The sequence below is a fragment of the Hetaerina americana genome, unplaced genomic scaffold (assembly GCF_022747635.1).
Source record: "Hetaerina americana unplaced genomic scaffold, ioHetAmer1.1.p SCAF_23, whole genome shotgun sequence".
Classification (NCBI taxonomy): Eukaryota; Metazoa; Arthropoda; class Insecta; order Odonata; family Calopterygidae; genus Hetaerina; species Hetaerina americana.
Window position 1 is genome coordinate 4,287,687 of NW_027286797.1, and position 18,825 is coordinate 4,306,511.

Consider the following 18,825-nt stretch of genomic DNA (forward strand, 5'->3'; position numbering starts at 1 on the left):
GCACGCACACACGATGGGTTGCCATCACCTGAAAATGGACATATAATTGAACATAAGAAAAACATAGGTTTTCTTGAGTGATCACAAACATTGGCTTCAACAATTAGCAAGGTGATTAGTTAATAGTCTTCGCGAATGCTGCACAAATTTGAAATTGAATTAGTTTTAACTCAAAAGGCATGTCATGGGAATCCTCAGAATAAGAACTTCCACATCTTTGAATTTTCCTTTGAGTATAGTCACATGAATCACATTGAGCATTAGTTTTTTTATCACTAAACACGTTCCATTGCATAATTTTGGTTGGCTAATGTTTTGAAGGGTCATGGTCACCGAGTGAGCCCTCATCTGTTTTCTGTGCGGGGTAAGCCAGGCACATTCAAGGGGTTAAAAAATTCAGAATGGGTAGTTGGTGACTTTGTCTTTGTAGCTTCAAAGTGAAAGCCAATATTTTTAATCAATGGAGAGTACCAACGATTTGATTTTGAAGTATGAAGTTTTAGTCATCTACATCTTTGTTCTTGCCTGCCAAAGTTTCTTGCTTACTACACCATTTGTGATATTTGTGGATATCAATGATATTCGGGAATGCTTTGTTTATGATCTTATCTTTCAATGAAATGAAATTACAAAAATTCCAAGGAAATGAAATAAATCCGCTTGATTCCTCGACAGGAACACGGTCATTACCAACTGTCAACATCAGCAGATGCATCGTAGTAGTAGTAGTATTTAAGGGAGGTGACCGACAGCTGAGGTCATTTGCACCATAGGGGATGGACAGGAAAGGATGAAGGGTGGAGAGAAACCCAGCGTCGGCATTAGCCTACTCTTGTCAAAAGACGCCCAGGGGTGTCAAGGGGTCCGCAGCTTAAATGTCCCATCCGACGGACAGCGTACTCACTCAAAGTGCCCTCCACAAAGCACCTGAAGTAAGGATTGAGATACCTCTGAAAAATATTCAACACTGCCAGGATTTGAACCTGGGCCCTCAGGATGGGAAGCCAGTATGTAGCCACCTCACCATCTCGATCCCCCAGATATCCAATGACAAAATGCACGAAAGTGTGCCAGTGCAAATTTATTCACCCAAAAGAGGATATTCTAGAACACAATAAAGGAAAATGTAATTGAAAAATTAGTTGAATTTCATGCATAACAATTCCTTCACCTTCAATAGCACTTTTATCACTAGTACAAGAGACCTCCAGCTCAGATGACCTCATCACTTCTTGCCACTTTTCCAGATGCTTAAAATGCTCTAATCTTCCTAGTGGCTCTAACAAATGAGAGGTTCCACACCCGTACACACCATCTGTATTGCCAAGGCCAACATATGACTGTGAAGGAAAAATACCAGCATAGAATGAAATTGCCCTAAAAAGATTTTTGAAATAAATATTCAATGACAAATTAAACTTTTGAGAAATTTACCAACAAAAGACTATCAGATTTTTAGGGATAGCAAGTGAATAGTTGGTATTACACTTATTGTTTCTTGTATTTATAACTGGTATGCAATTAATGGGTTTTTTGAAAAAGAAGGTTTAAACTAAAAAAAATTGAGTTTACTAAAATTAAAAGGAAGGAAAAGTTCTCAATACAGCTAAATCGTCAAAAGATTGAGATCATCTGTTCAAGGAATTATTTGTAACTGTAGAAAAATGATCAGCAAATGGCAATCATGACAATTATAAGAACTATGCCTCAAAAATTCTTTTTCTTTTGGTCATATTGCTGCATTAATGCTTTTATAAATGTATAATTAGTTTTGGAAATATGAATAAAATTTTCAAAATGGAAAATAATCGAAAATGGTTTAGTTAATCCTGATTATATTTCAGAAAGGAATAATGTCTGTCAATCCATTCAATTGATCAATCATTGACCATCTTGGAATTAAGCTTAAATTCTGGGTTAGGTAATAATTATTATTATACGGTGATTAATTGCAGATTTTTTCCTAAACTGCAAGATTGAACAATAATATTGCCATGTTTTTTGCCATCAATATGACTAACCTTTTGCTACCCTTTTTGTCAAATCTTAAGAGACTATCCTACCTTAAAATTATATCTAACCAAAACTTTTGAGAATAAGTGTCCATTAAAGTTAGTCAAATGGAAAATTTTCAAAAACAAGACGCAGATGAATTATGCACATCTCATTTTATTAAATATTATGACAATGGACTCTAACAATTTTTTATATTTATAAATATAAATTAGTTGAACAAATCATTTCTAATAAAACATTTTGTGTAGAAAATATATAATTAAAAATCTTGAGTCTTATCATTTAACTTACCTCCTTCAGGATTGATAGAATTTGTTCAATATGGGATGTACCAGTTTTAATATGAAATTGTATACTCTTTGCCTCATTCCCCCTGAGAAATGAATAAGAAAAAAATGGTATTTTAAAAGAAAAGATGAATAAAAGCTAATATACAGATTAATTTGATCTACAATGCATTCATCATTATTTCTGTATGATGGTGATTTTTGGCGATTATGTAATTCTCTCTTCGTAGAACTAATTATACTAATATAATATTGTTCCAAGTCATTTAGAATTAACAGGATACATTTTGTCTGTCTCAAATAGAAACATTTATTTGCAGAATAAAAATGATTCGATGACAGATGAATGGATATTTGGGAAGAATGATATCACATAGGTATGAATTGTTATTTGTTATATGAAATTAGAAACATATAACAAGTACCTGATGGCCCACGATGAAATTAAGACAATTCAAATTCTAAAAATCAATAAAATACTTGTTATATCAAAGATGGCAAAACACTTAGGTGAGATTAGGATTATATCTTCAAAACATGGATAATCTGGAATACATTAAAATTTAAAATGACAATGATATGGTTTTAAAATTAACTGCCATTTATGTTATTTGATTTATCCTAAAAATATCACTGGATGTCTCCATTTGGCAGAAGTTATGACTTCTCAACCACTGTACGAGTTATGTAAATATAATAACACATACAGTTGGCACCCAAAAGTGGTAGGACTGATTTTCTCTGGCGCGAACGGAGCGGTGGAGGGGGGTCTGCCTGGCAGGGTAAGGTGGAGGGGGCTCTTAGCGACAGACCGATGCCAACCTCAGTCGCCTGCGGGCTGTCGTTGAGTGACGACACCGTTTTTAGTGAAGCAAGTTTTTTTGTCCGCCTCGAAAAGCAAAATGAATCTGAATTTAGAGCAACGTTATTCCGTGAAGTTTTGTGCGAAACTCGGGAAGACGGGAACTGAGACCCTCGATATGATCAAGCAGGCTTATGGGGACACTGCTTTTAACCGTTCCACAGTATCTGAGTGGCACAAATTGTTAAAGAGGGTAGGGAGCTCGCTGAAGACGACCATCGCTCCGGACGGCCGTCGACGGCAAGAACCGACACGAATGTGACCAGAGTGAGGACACTGCTGAACACAGACCGACGCTTAACCAGTGAAGAAATTGCAGACCAGTTGGGTCTGTCGGCATCCAACGTCCAACGCATTATTTTACAGGATTTGGCCATGCGCAAGGTGTGCGCCAAGATGGTGCCGAAAATTCTGCCATGGCGCGCTCGTCGTCAGACAGCTCCTGGCCAAATACGGCGTTGCCACGTTGCCGCACCCGCCCTATTCTCCCGATATGGCACCACCGGACTTCTTCTTCTTCCCCCTGATGAAAAGACAGCTCAAGGGACGACGTTTTAACTCGATAAAGGCCGTTCAAGAGGCTTCGACGAGGGTCATCAACAGCATCCCCAAAGAAAATTTCCAGCGGGCGTACGGGGAATGGGAGCAACGTTATACTAAGTGTATAACAGCTCAAGGAGCATACTTTGAAGATTATTAAGTCGATGTAAGTATATCGGCAATAAAATTCTTGTAAAAAAATCAGTCCTACCACTTTTGGGTGCGACCCTATATGTGATGCCCACACCACTATGATTTGCCAATGCGCGAAATAAAATTTCAATTTCATCTAGTACTTACTTTGAAACGTTTGAAAGCCACAGAGCGCAATATTGGATAGCTGAACAGAATGCAGAGCAATGCTGAGCTGCTAGTGCACAGTGCAATAAGTCAATGCTTTCTTTTTCTCGTGAAACACTATAAGAGCAGGTAAAAAATACATTACATATCTACACACAGAAAGGCAAGTCCATGATCAACTGTTCCAGGGTAAAAATATATGATTAAGTGCTTTTCAAATTCAGAATATTGGTCCCAGGGGCACTAAATTAAAATAGTAAAATCTGTAATACACATTTTTGACATAGAATTACAGACAGATAACTTCAATAAGTTTAAATGTTTTAATAATTTTACAAATTTACATCTCTCTCATATTTTTGCATGAGAATATTAGTTCATTTATGGTATAAATTACATAAATATGTAAATGTTCAAGGTAAAAACTGTCGTTATTTTAATTTTAATAGTTTTGATCCAAGAACTTTTGATTCAATCAATCAATCCTACTAATTTTCTAAGAAAATAATTCAGTAAAAGCCAATTAAAATATATTAATAGACCTACATTTAATGAAATTATTAATTAATAGTCCGCTATTTATATATGAAGTTTTAAACATGTTCTTTTTGAAATATATTTACCTTTAATACTGCATATCAGTGCAAAACTTAAAACAATTATCCATTCTTCCACACACACACACATATGTATATATATATATATATATATATATATATATATATATATATATTTATGTATATATATATGTATATATATATGTGTATATATATATATATATATATATATATATATATATATATATATATATATATATATTTTTTTTTTTTTTTTCCCTCCCCAGATTACAACCTTGGCAAGGTGGAAGGGCTTGTGTGTTCAAATGACCACTAGAACCCCTAGAGCTGTGCTGGCGGGAGTAATAATAATTGCTCCTGGTAGGGTCACCCATACCAGATAGGTCAAAGGTTAGGAGCCAGATGAAAGGTAGTCCACACAGCGTCTGTTCCTCAGTGAGGCGGCTGCAATGGCATCCGACCCCAGTGGGACAGCCAGTAAGTGATGGTGTCATGTTAAAAACGCTACTATAGAAGGCAATGGGAAACCACCTCAATTATTATTCCCAAGATTTAAATGATTGACAATACAGAGATTTTGAGTCCTAGCAACTACGGTGCTCAGCCTCATCGGCCGTGTGTCGTGCCCGGCAACGGGGTAGGCTAGGCTTCCATGGTCGTTATCCCATGAAACCCTTGCAAGGGAAAACCGGCAACAGCAGGACAGAAGACGCAGCAGAAGAAGACCACATTAGTTAGAATAGGAATGTGGCATGTTCGGACAATGATGAACACAAGGAAAATGGAGAATGTTCAGGGAGAGATGGAAAGGGGAAATATAGATATTTTAGGTCTATATATGGTGAGATGGAAGGATAGCGGGGATTACTGGAGTGATAATTATAGAATAATATACAGCAGCGGGGACGAGAGCCGACGAGGGGTTGCCATACTATTAAATGAAGAGGTAGGAAGAAGCGTAGTCAACATAGAGCATGTAATGGATAGATTATTACTAGTAGAGATAAAAGTAGAACCAACAAACTTGGTTATTAATCAGTTGTACATGCCACCGAGCAACCATAAGGAAGAAGAGGTCGATAAGATATATGATCAGGTAGAGGACATAATCGCATATGTTCATGCAGGGAAACATTTGATAGTGATGGGGGATTGGAATGCAACGGTAGGTGAAAGAAGTGATGGTGATGAGAGTGGGGACAATGATTTACGCACGAGGAATGACCGCGGGTAGAAAGCAGTTGAGTTCTCTTGGAAATAGGGGTTAGTCATCACCAATACATGGTTAAGAGACCACAAAAGACGCAGGTATGCATGAAAAATGCCAAGTGATACAGAAAGGTATCAACTAGATTATATTCTGGTTAGACTCAGGTTTAGGAAGACAGTGATAAATACCCACAGCTTCCCGGGAGCGGATGCGGACTCTGACCACAATTTAGTTGTTATGAAATGTAGCGTCCGTTTCAAAAAGATAAGGCAGGGGCGGCGGGTTAGAAAATGGAATATAGGAGCATTAAATGGTTTGAAAAGGAAGGAGTACAAACAGGCAGTAGAGGATGGAGGATGATATGAGTATTATCGAAGAAAAATGGGAATGTATCAAGAAAGGGTTGTCTAAAGCCGCAAAAGTAACTGTTGGAACCTTTAACGCTAAAAGGACTAGGAAACCATAAATCACGGATGAGATGATTGCAAAGATGGATGAGCGGAGAAAATGGAAGAATGTAAATACAGAGTTAGGCAAAATGAAGTACAAAAAGTTAAACAATAAATTGAGGCGGGCGACAAATAAAGCACAAGAAGCATGGTTGAAGACGCAGTGTGAGGATACGGAAAGTTTGCAGAGGAAAGGTGAAATTGGTGCACTGTATAGCAAAGTTAAATCTTTATCAGGAAGTAAGAAAAGCAGATCAATGATAGCAGTTAGAGATAAGGTGGGTAAGATAATTGCTGACGCAGGAAAGATCCAACAGAGATGGAAGGAATATATATAAAAGATATATAGTAAAGAGGTAAGACCAACAAAGTTAGGCAAAATAAAGGAACATGACAAAGAGGAAGATAGCTTAGGTCCAGGCATACTGGAGGATGAGATGGAAAGGGCATTAAGGGAGATGAATCTAAATAAGGCCGTGGGGGTTAATAACATTCCTGTGGAACTACTGACATTTTTAGGCAAATGTCCGAGGAAGAGGCTTTATGGGTCGATTCATAGTATCTATGAGAAAGGAATCTGGCCGGAAGACTTAGCGAGATCAGTTTTAGTTCTTATTTCAAAAAAGGTAAAGGCTACATCATGTGAGGACTACAGGGCAATAAGTTTGATATCCCACGCAACTGAAGTTGTTTTCAGGATCATAAACAAAAGGATATAGAGAAGGTCAAATGATTACTTAGGGGATGATCAGTTTGGGTTTAGGAAGGGAAGAGATACGAGTGATGCCATTGCAGTAATGAGATTATTAATCAAGAGGAATATAAAATACAACCAGGAAGTATTTGCCTATTTAGTAAATTTCGAAAAAGCATTTAATAGAGTGAATTGGGAAAACTAATGAGTATATTGCAGAAAATCGTAATAGATTGGAGGGAAAGGAGGCTAATCCGCAACCTGTACATGTCTCAGACTGCTTAGGTGCGAGTGGGGAACGGGGAGTCCGGATGGGCAGTGTTAGGAAGAGGTGTAAGGCAGGGTTGCCCATTATCACCGTTACTGTTCAACCTGTATGTAGAGGGAATGATTAAAGGGGCATGGGAAGAACTAGGTGTAGGAATGAAAGTGGGTGGGGAATTGGTGAAATCATTTAGGTTCGCTGATGGCAAAGCTTTATTTTGTCAATTAGCCATGTGGTTTCAAGCATTGCTTAGTGAATTGGAAATTTAGTGCCTAAGTATTGGATGAGAATCAATATTTATAAAACAAAAGTTATGTGATATCCTAAAAAGAAAAAGGCTAAGCTAAATATTAAAATAGAAGTGCAAAAGCTAGAGCAGGTAGAACAGTTTATGTATCTTGGATGTGTTTCGATCAACACCATCAAAGTAGTATAGACGTAAGGAGAGTAATTGCGCTAGGCAAAGAGGCGTTTACAATGAGGGAGGGAGTTGATGAGAGGGACGTTGAGTAAAGATATTAAGAAGAGACTCAAAAAACTTTGATATGGAGCATAGCTATGTGCGGCGTGGAAACTTGGTCATTGAAGCAGGAGGTTAGATGTAAACTCGAGTCTTTTGAAATGTGGGTGTGGAGGAGAATGGAGAAGGTGAAATAGACAGAGAAGAAAACAAATGAGGAATTCCTTGGTATGGTGGGCGAAGAGAGGGGTTTGTTGGGAGAAATCCTATGGAGGCAGGAAATGTGGATGAAGGGGGTATTGACCGGCAATGGGATGTAGAAGGCTGTAATTTGAAGGGAGAATCTTAGGTAAATGAGGTAAGGGAAGGACAGGATAGGGATGTTAGAAGGGATGAAGGGAGAAAGAGTGTACTCAGAGATGTGTCCATCTTCCAAAATCCATCCAAACCACCCAAAAACCTACCTTTACCAGTAGATTACCTAATAATAGTAATAGATACATACACACACCTATGTCAAATGCACTTTAAGTACTTATATGTTTTGAGAGCAGATACGGACTCTAACCACGATATAGTTTTTATGAAGCGGAACAGCCATTTCAAAAAGATGATGCACGGACACTGATTTTGGAAATGGAATGTAAAACGATAAACAGGATTGACAAGGAAGGAGTAACAGTAGGGTTTAGAGATAGTCAAGAGTGAGAAATAAGAATTGATTATTATCTGGGAAATTTTTAAATACATCAAAAAAATGTCAAAAGCTTTTAAAGAAAATAAAGGAACTATTAAAGAGAAAAGAGCAAGAAAACCATGGATCATGGATTACAAGATCGGAAAGATAGATTTCAGAAGGAAACTGAAATAGGTAAACACTGAGTTAGGCCATAGGACGTACAAATAATTGAAAAATATATTTAAATGAGCATAAAAAATTTAATGTAGCATAAAGGAAGACGGAGTGAGAGAATATGGACAGTTTGTCAGAGGAATGGTGAAATAGGTGCGCTATAGAAGGAGTTGAAAATACAATCAGGAATAAGAAGGGAAGATCTGAGTTAACAGTTTGGGATGAATCGAGTAAAATTATTGTTGAAACTAAAAAAAGGGACTAATCCCTATCCTGAAAAAAGTGGAGGTCACATCTCAAATCAAAAAGTTTGATGTCGCATGCAGCTAAATTGGTTCTTACGATCATAAGTAAGAGGATAGAGATCAGGGCCATTGATTATGCAGGGGATAATTAGTTTGGGTTTAGGAAGGAGATAGGCACGTGCAATGCAAATGCAGTCATGATATCATGTGTGTGTGTGTGTGTGTGTGTGTGTGTGAGCGCGCGTGCATGCGCGTGCGTGCGTGTGTGTGCATAGGCAATTATGAGGTAAATGCGCATGATTTACTTATCTGGGAAAAATGGAATTATTAATCATGGTTTTATAAATAATTGTATATAAATTTAATTTAATACTTATATTTTGGTTAACCATTGATATTGTCGACGGTAGATTTTCTCTTACTCCTTTTCCATTTACAGAAACGACAGAACAAATAGAATCGTGGGCAATGTTACTATTGCAGTTAAACATTCTTTCATCAGCAAGACTGAGGTAACTCCAGGTAATGCTTTGGAAAGCTTTTCGTACTCAATTAAAATTCCTAATCCAAATCCAAAGAAACTGCGGGAGATGCCATAACAGTATATTTCAACGGATTCATCCTCAATCCAAAATAATGTATGAGTAAGCATTTTATAGACCGCCAGTCGATTAAGACAAATCAATACTAGAATTAGATAAGTAAATCAAACGATTTTTATCCCAACACAATGATCGCGATATTATAATTGGTGGATATTTTATCGCGATATTAATCGGTGGTGGAACAGACCCTCCACCACATATCCCGACTGGTGTTACCACATAGATAGTCGAGTTACCATAAGATGATGCGCATTATTTTTATAATGGGGTAGGTATGTATACTAGGGGCAGTTAAATGAAAATTGAATACCCATCATAGCAAACAGTCCGATGAAACCACAAGAGAGCTCTGGACATATCAATAATACCTATGCTGCCGTATGGGAACTGCAAGTGGCCAATCACAAGTACATGAAAATGTTGGAATATGTCCATGTTGGTGTGTGCACTGATGTTTTAAGAGGGTATTCGGTTTTCATTTCCCAAGAAAAATTCTATGGGAGGTATTAATACCTTACCATTAGACCCCTGAAACATAAATTTTGCCCATGAAAGCACATTTTAAGAGTTATCAAAAGAATTTCAAGACGATGGATTGAATCATATCTATTTTCAACCCTGGGACCATTGCCATTTCAAATTCTAATCTCAAGCGTTCCTTTACACCCAATTTTCTCTTCTGGCTTGCAAAATATGCCAGCCATAGTTTTTGGTGATTTTCTTGTCAGAGCAGAGTTATGGAAACTTCCTTGAAATTTATACAACCAATTGACATCTTGCACACATTGAAAATCTTATTCTTTTAGTCAAGCATTAAAGAAATAAAGTCATTTTATTTTAACTTAATTTTTAAATTCATAAGAAATTAGTCCCTTAACAAATTATTGACGGAAAGTTAAAACAAAAAAATCTGTCTAACCTATTGCATTGGAGGATTAAATTTTAAATGAGATTTTGAGCACATCTTATTAGAGATAACTAGCTACTTACCTTTTAGTGCAACATTTTTCCTCACTATACTTCTCCACTCTTCATTGTAATTTGGAATGTCCAAAATTCAATTAATCATGGAAAGAAATAAAATTTTATTTTAATCAACAATTTATAGCAAGCAAACCAAGGGACTCATCTATTATACTTCCAGTCATCTCTCCTATTTATAATACAAATTCAATTTTACTGATAAAACTCTTCAGTTCCAGAATTTTCATTTTGTTATGATTAATATATCTTGAATTATTGTGCAAGGTAGGGATATTATGATAAAATACCATGGATTAAGGACTTACTGAACATAGTATGATGATGAACCAATGACCTAAACTTTTAAAATAAAGCTAAACATTTTATTTATACTAAAAAACTCTTATTTATTTTTTCCTTGCTAAAAATATTTTATGTTCTTAAGCATTTATTAAGCAAAATATCACTACGTATTTCAAAAGACCATTATGCCTTTATCAATAAAATTGGCTAAATGAAGTACTAGGTATATATGTAATTCTAAAATTTGACTTCAAAATTTGCTGAAATCCAAAAACAGAACTTCTAAAAAGTAATTGAAAAGATAACTTCAATTTTTTACTATGATAATGTATTCGTAAGAGATAAATGCTAAATATATTAAGCTGAGTACTTGCAAATAATTTGTGAATGTGACCTCATAATTTGCTTAAATGCAAACAATAATTTTTTAAAAATAATGGTGCATCATTTGGAATGATCTCAGATTTAAAATCTGTTTATAGAATATAAATATATTTTAAGAACAACAAACAACAAAGCGCTTCATTATTTTTGGAGATTATAGGGTCTCAACAAAGTGTAATCTCTCTCTTGCATCCTCCCATGAATGCTTCCCAGCAAAATCTAACATCCTATTTACTATTCAATTGTTCCCGGCTCAACTGGTGGAAATTCATTTCAATAAAATTAAGAATACAAAGTATCTGTCCACTGTCCTTTATTTGCATACAACTGGTTTCAATGCTCAAGCGTCATCATCAGGTATGGTAAGGTACTTGGTAAGGTAAGGTATCTGATGATGAGCTTGAGCATTGAAACCGGTTGTACGCTAATAAAGGACAGTGGAAAGATACTTTGTATTCTTAATTTTATCCTATTTACTCCCTTATCAGTGAGGGTCCCTGGGAAGACCATATTGCTTAGGAACAAATACACCTCATGGAATTTCATCCTTATCTCTTTTTAGATCCAAAGAATCATGCTCTCCAGGGATTCTTTTACACAATGATAATTAACCAAAAATCCAAATCTTGTCAATTTTTTGTTCAACACTGATTTATATCTATTTCATACTCCATGCCTCATTGATAAAAGTGTTTTATGATTGTTTAATATGAACTTATATTATAAATTTGAAAATTTTCTTTAATTTCATTTGCAGGAAAATTTCGAGAAATGTTTTCAGCTTGTTTAATAATGCCTATTAAGCCTTTTTATTAAATACATGACAATTAACTGTAAGCATATTATGCTCTATTTTTAAACATGTGAAATCAGATTAGTGAAGACATTGAAAAGTGGATTTAACTTCTTCATTGGAATTCATTAATATGGATATACAGCAATTGAAGGTTTAACTCAATCCTACATAATAGTCTCTGAACTGGTTTGGATATTGTGCAATGAATAAATGTAGGTTTTGACTTTAACCCCCTCATTGGTTACCACCTTGTCATGATAGGTAGATTATTAGCTGAAATTATTCTGATAGCAATGATGGTGGGAGAAAAAGCTCCTAGCAGGGCCATCCCTGCCAGTAAGGAGCTAAGTGGCTTTAAAAAGCATCTGACCAGATATGATGACTGAATTAACTTGGGTCTTTCCCTATTTAGATGGAAAGTAATAGGAAACTGCTAACATGGATTTCTGTGTACAAAATTCTGAGGGTTAATGCACTTCCACATTCAGATCTCCAGGAAAGGAAAAAATTGAGACCAAGCCCCTGAAGAGCACTAAATTTCTTTTTTAACAAAAAAGAGGATATTGAGAAGAGGAGGCACAAAACAAGAATAAGAAGGTAAGGCTAAGAATAAAAATGTTTTCATACTACAGGGAGCCTTGATGAAATAGTTTATCCAAATAAATTCCAATATCTAATTTAAAAAATTTTTATTAATTACCTGCAAATCCGTATGCCATGATGTTGAAGATTCAAAAAATTTATAGCATTGATCATATTTATTACAATTGCCTTATTTTTTATGATGTTCACTCCTGTATGGGAAAAAATATATGCACATTTAAATTAGATTAAAAATATGTATTGGGAGCTGAAAAATTCTTAAAATATACATCTATAACAAATACTTTCAAAAACCTTTGAAAAAACCATTTCCAGAATCTTGTAAATCATTTACAGCCTGCCAGCATTGAAATTAACCATCATTTAGACTTGATAACATTCCAAAGATAGATCATATGTACCTTACATTTCTGTAACTCTTTTTCCTCTGTAAGTACATATGCATTCCAAGTGGCCAAAATATTCAAAGGAGTAATTCTTATTCTAGTAAAGTGAAAGACTGATGATTTCTGGATCAACCTTTTATAAATACATGTTAATTAAATGAAGAACACTGTAAATTTCATGTAACAAAATTAAAATAGAGGAAAAATGCATTGTGTTCTTCATGTAATTAAGTGAAAGGCTGCATATTTAGTTCCCGGCAATGTTATGTGTTAGCCAAAACTTCAGAAATTTGGTTACCATCAATAAAACACAGGCTAGTAGCCATGAATGTTTTGCTAGATGTTACTCAATATTTCCTCAGTACATAAAAAATATAATAAGCAGTAGAAAACTTTATAAAATGATTAAAATAGTACATAATGATATCATGCAGTCAACTGAACTATGCCTTTATGTCTCTTAAGAATATTAGAGTAGTAGTAGTAGTATTTAGGGGAGGGGATGGACAGTTGAGGCCATTTGTGCCATTAGGGATGGACAAGAAAGGATGAAGTTGAAAGGGAAACAGGCATTGGCATTAGAAACTTTATGAAAACATCAAGGCATTTGCAGCTTAATTTCCCACCCAAGGAACTCACTGAAAGTGTCCTCCACAAAGAACCTGAAGTAGGGATCAAGATACCCTGAAAAATATTCAATGTTGCCAGGATTTGAACCTGGGCCATCTGGATGGAAAGCCAGTACAATAGCCACTGCACAATCTTTACCCCCCATGAATATTAGACAAGAATAAAAATATACTCAGTTAATCTTAATAAAGTTATGTGAACAGTTATACAAAATGTTAGTTCAAATCAAAACTAAGAATTTTAAATTCATTTATTTAAATGAAAGGATTGTTTTGCACAAATATTTGGATTTGAATCAATCTAATATTTGATTTTTCAATGAAATATTAGATTGATTTTCTTCCAAGGATGTGGCCAGTAAATTTTGTGTAGCTATATTTTTTACTCTTTTTCGTCTCTAATTCCCCAAAATAACTTTCAAGGCTACTTGTAGTCCAATTGTTTAAAGGGCATTTCATTGCTGCAGTTTTTCATAAAAAGTATTTGCAGAATATATTTTGATGTGACAATTCTGGCTATTTTAGTCCCTTATACTTAAAGCCATTTTTATCAATTACACTGAGTCATCATTCACATTGCTAAGTAATTTATTAATCTTAAATCAAATCACAATTGCTTATTTATTAACTATTAAGTTTTTGTCCACTGCAAAAGCAATTGTGTAAAAATGTCAGGTATGTACATCACTAGAGATAAGTATTATGTTTCAATGCTTTTCAGATAATCTCTTGTAAAATATAATATTACAATTTTTACATCGTCCATTGAAGCATTCCAATAAATTTCAACTATTGGATACTTGCTGGTCAGTATTATACAAAAGATTTTATTTAGGATCATATTATTCAGTCATCAATACACATATTAAAGTCTTCAAAACCTTAGATTTTCTTAGACTAAAACATATGATTTAGAAGAGGTCATAATTTTATATCTAATTTAAACAGTCTTGCAATAATAAGGAAATAATCAGATATTGACATTGTCAATTGTGAAAAATAGAGATTGTTATTTCAACTACTTTGCATATCATTTCTGTTAAATCATTAATTAAAAAGTATCTTGAGTTATATCAAGTACAAAAACTAAAAGCTATGGTACCATCTTAAAACAAAAGTAAACATTTGATGGTTTCTGGCATAACTTTATGGAACCGATTCATTACAAAATTCTGTGCTTTACCCAGTTATCTGTGAACTAATCCAACTGCTACAGGTATGTGCTTCGCAAAATTATTTTAAATTTAACGGAAAGTATTTCAAACAGCCCAATGGCCTAGCTATGGGTTGCCCTCTGTCACCGATTCTGGCCGGCATTTATATGAACCATTTCGAAAAGAACTTGTTCTCCTCGTGTAACGAACTAACAAATAATGTGTTGTGTTGGTATCGATATGTGGACTATGTGTTTTGTGTGTGGAGAGGCTCCAAAAGGGAACTTCAGCTATTTCTTACACATTTAAATTCTTTGAACGAAAACGTAAAATTCACCTGTGAAGTAGAAGAAAATAATACACTGAATTTTCTTGATTTAAAAATTTCAAAATTAAACAACCGGCTTGATTTCTCTATCTTTCGGAAAAACTCATACACAGATCAAGTTATCCATTTCAAGTCAAGACATTGCTTCTCGGAAAAACTCTCCTTCAATTCAATGATACACCAGTTGGTGAACGTCCCAATGTCGCAAAACAACGTCAAAAAGAACTTACCACGATTAAATTGATTGCAAGAAACAACGGCTACGATGAGGAGCTAGTAGAGAAATTATACCGCAAAAAACTGAATAAAATGGCATTGAAAGATATTTACAGTACCGAACCACCACAGGACCCCGCAGCCAAGTGGCGCAGAATCCTTTATTTAGACGATTTTTCACAAAAAGTATGTAAGAAACTTCCAAAATGTAGAATAAAGATAGCCCATTACAACAAATCAAGCCTCAGGAGCCTGCTCACCCACACAAAGGACAGAATCCCATATAAGGAAAAGAGTGGAGTATATAAGCTAAAGTGCGATTGCGGAGCAATATATATCGGACAGACATGGAGGAAATTCCAAGAACGAGTGAAGGAGCATCAAGCATGTGCAAGAAATAAAAAGATGAACTCTCAATTCGCAAAGCATTTGATTGATAATAACCATAAAAGTGATTTTGATTTCGAAATTTTACATGTTAAAAGCAAAGGCTATAGATTAGACGCCTTAGAACATTTAGAAATTTTAAATAGTGTTTGTTTAAATGAAAATGTTGTTAACGAATTTCTGTATGCCTCCCAATCTCCCCTCCTTAAAGTCCCAATCCTCACGGTGGCCGATTACACACCCCTCCCCTTCATCTATCCCTCTCTAATCCCCTGACTCACGAGAGCTCTACAATGTAGACTTCCCCCTCCCGCTCCACTTTCCTTCAACCTTGCGGAGGTGACGCCAAACTGCCCTCCCCTCCGGCACGCAAACCCATCCTGACTTTACCCCTCCCAAACCTTCCTGATTATCTCCACCCTACCCCCGCCCTGGCTGTATATATAAGAACGGCTGCAAATGTAGAGAGCTCACCTGATGATGAAGTTTTACTTCGAAACCCGGGTCGAGTGAATAAATCGTTCGTGTGGAACTACAAAGTTAGTCCTTTCATTTATTTAAAAAGTAAACCTTATCGATACATCTACATGATGTTGAAAAAAATTTGATGGGTGGAAAGAGTGTTGATGTATATAGTTAGATATTTTCCTTAAATTAGTAATAAAAATGAAATAGTTAATATAAATTGGAGAGTCCCAAAGAAACTGCAGGACATGGCACAACAGTGACTTTTAATGGAGTCATCAACTAATGTATATTCCATCGCAACAATATCAGTGTTCAAATTAATTGCCTTGAACAGGATTTCAGAGATTCAGATTTCAAAATTTCAGAGTTCACCTTGATAGCTTAACTGGCAAAATCACTCGACCAACTTGAGGGATCCGGGTTTGGACCCAGGTCAAGGCAAATGATTTTTAGACTCTGAAATTGTTGCATTAAATTACAGAGTAATAATATTTTGGACATTTTAAAACACATTTATCACAAATATTATCCCATTAAAGCATGTAATTTAGATTAAAAATGTGGAGTATTAAAACTTTAATTAGAAAAGCATGGAAGGGATAGCAAGAGAAACTTAATAAGTATTAAAATGATTACAGGCATTAGAAAATGCTTGGAGGAGGGAGAGTGGACTTACCAAATGGGATAGAAAAAGCATAAATGAAAAGAAGCAAATTGGTAGACAATAAGGAAATTCGATTCCATGAAATTTAAGAGAGACTGATTAAAGAGGAAAGAAGAAATATTAAACTGTTATGGCCTCGATATGGAAATAAGGAAGAGAAGGTAAGGAAAATAAAATGAAACTAACAGGACACGGATATTTAGCAGTAAGGTCAGCATGATGATTTGAGGAATAAGTTCAAGCAAAGTCAGAGCACTAGTTGCGAGCGCATAATAAGATATTATTTAGGTTATAAATAGTCAAAATTATTCAGTCATTAAAGAAAATACAAGAAAGTTATTATGAATATAGAAGAAATTTAGGACTAGTGTTAAGAACAAGTAGAGGAATTTTGTGTTATAACCATTTCGCTGGCAATTTTAGAAAAAGGAAGAAAATGAAAAGTAGATGAACATGGTCAGGACTGAGACTTATTCTACAGTGAGATAGAGAGTTGTAAAAAAGGGGATTTAAGTATACAATGGAGTAGGAATAGATCATATCCCTGCAGAATTAACATATATACAGGAGGAAATAGAAGGAAGGGATACTCATATGTAGCTATCTTACGATATAAGCAATTAAAGATTTTGAAAAAGTAACAGTTAATATGCAAGGATTTTGCCTTGAAGATTTCCTGAGGTCATCTTTTTTTACGCAATATCTTTATATATTCTTAAGCAATTGTTACCTTCTATTTATGAGGCATGCCTTTGCTGTATGCTATTTAAAATATATTACATTACTGTCTTATTTATATGTCTTTGCATCATTTACGGGTTCAAAAAAAATGACCAATGAAAGCCTCCGGGCCAAATTAATTCAACATAAATCATTGATATATATGATCAGCATATCTGTGCATAACATTACTTGCTTCCACTTTAAGTTAGCTGTCATTAATTTTTTCCCAATATATATATGAGTCGCGGTAGTCGAGGAGATAGAGCGTTGGACTGCTGACCGGATGGTCCCAGGTTTGATTCCCAGGCGAGGCACTCTGGGCACCTGCAGCTCCTTCCAGGATATGTGATTTTTTGGGTACCAGGGCTTCCTGTGAAACCATAACCAGCACAGGGAAAGGAACTGGCCTCCCTACCCTGATACGTGAATTTCACATGCCATCAGGCTTAGTGCTGGGTGAACTCTACCATCACCTACTAAACCAACCTTCAGGTTCATCACATGGTGTATGGTTTTTTTATGTGTGTGTGTATATATATATATATATATATATATATATATATATATATATACACATACTCATAAAAAAACATAGAGTAGAGTTCACCCAGCAATAAGCCTGATGGCATGTGAAATTCACATATCAGGGTATATATATATATAATGTATAACACTTAGCATTAGTGTTATACATTATTATTCACGTCCGTGAAACTTTCAAAATGTGTTTTATATATATATATATATATATATATATATATATATATATATTTATATATATAGATATATATTAAATATTAATATAGGAACGTGTAATGTTAGGACAAGGATGAGGACAGGGAAATTGGAGAATGTTAGGCGAGAGATGGAAAGGGGAAATATAGATATTTTAGGTCTATGCGAGGTGAGATGGAAAGATGGCGGGGATTACTGGAGGGATAAATATACTGTAGAATGATATACAGCGGCGGGGACGAGAGCCAACGAAGGGTTGCTATAGTATTAAATGAAGAGGTAGGAAGAAGCGTAGTCAACGTAAAGCAGGTAACGGATAGAATACTACAAGTAGAGATGAAAGCAGAACCGACGAACTTAGTTTTTATTCAGGTATACATGCCACCGAGCAACCATAATGATAGGATGAACGAGCAATGAACGAGCAACGATAGGATATATGACCAGTTAGAGGACATAATCGCATGTGTTCCTGCAGGGAAACATTTGATAGTGATGGGGAATTGGAATGCGACGGTAGGCGAAGGAAGAGATGGTGACAAGGTCGGGTCTACGGTTTAGGCATGACGAATGACCACGGGGAGAAAGCAGTTGAGTTCTGCAGGAGACAGGGCTTAGTCATCACCAACACTTGGTTTAGACACCACAAAAGACGCAGGTATACATGGAAAATGCCAAGTGACACAGAAAGGTATCAGCTAGATTATATTCTGGTTCGACTC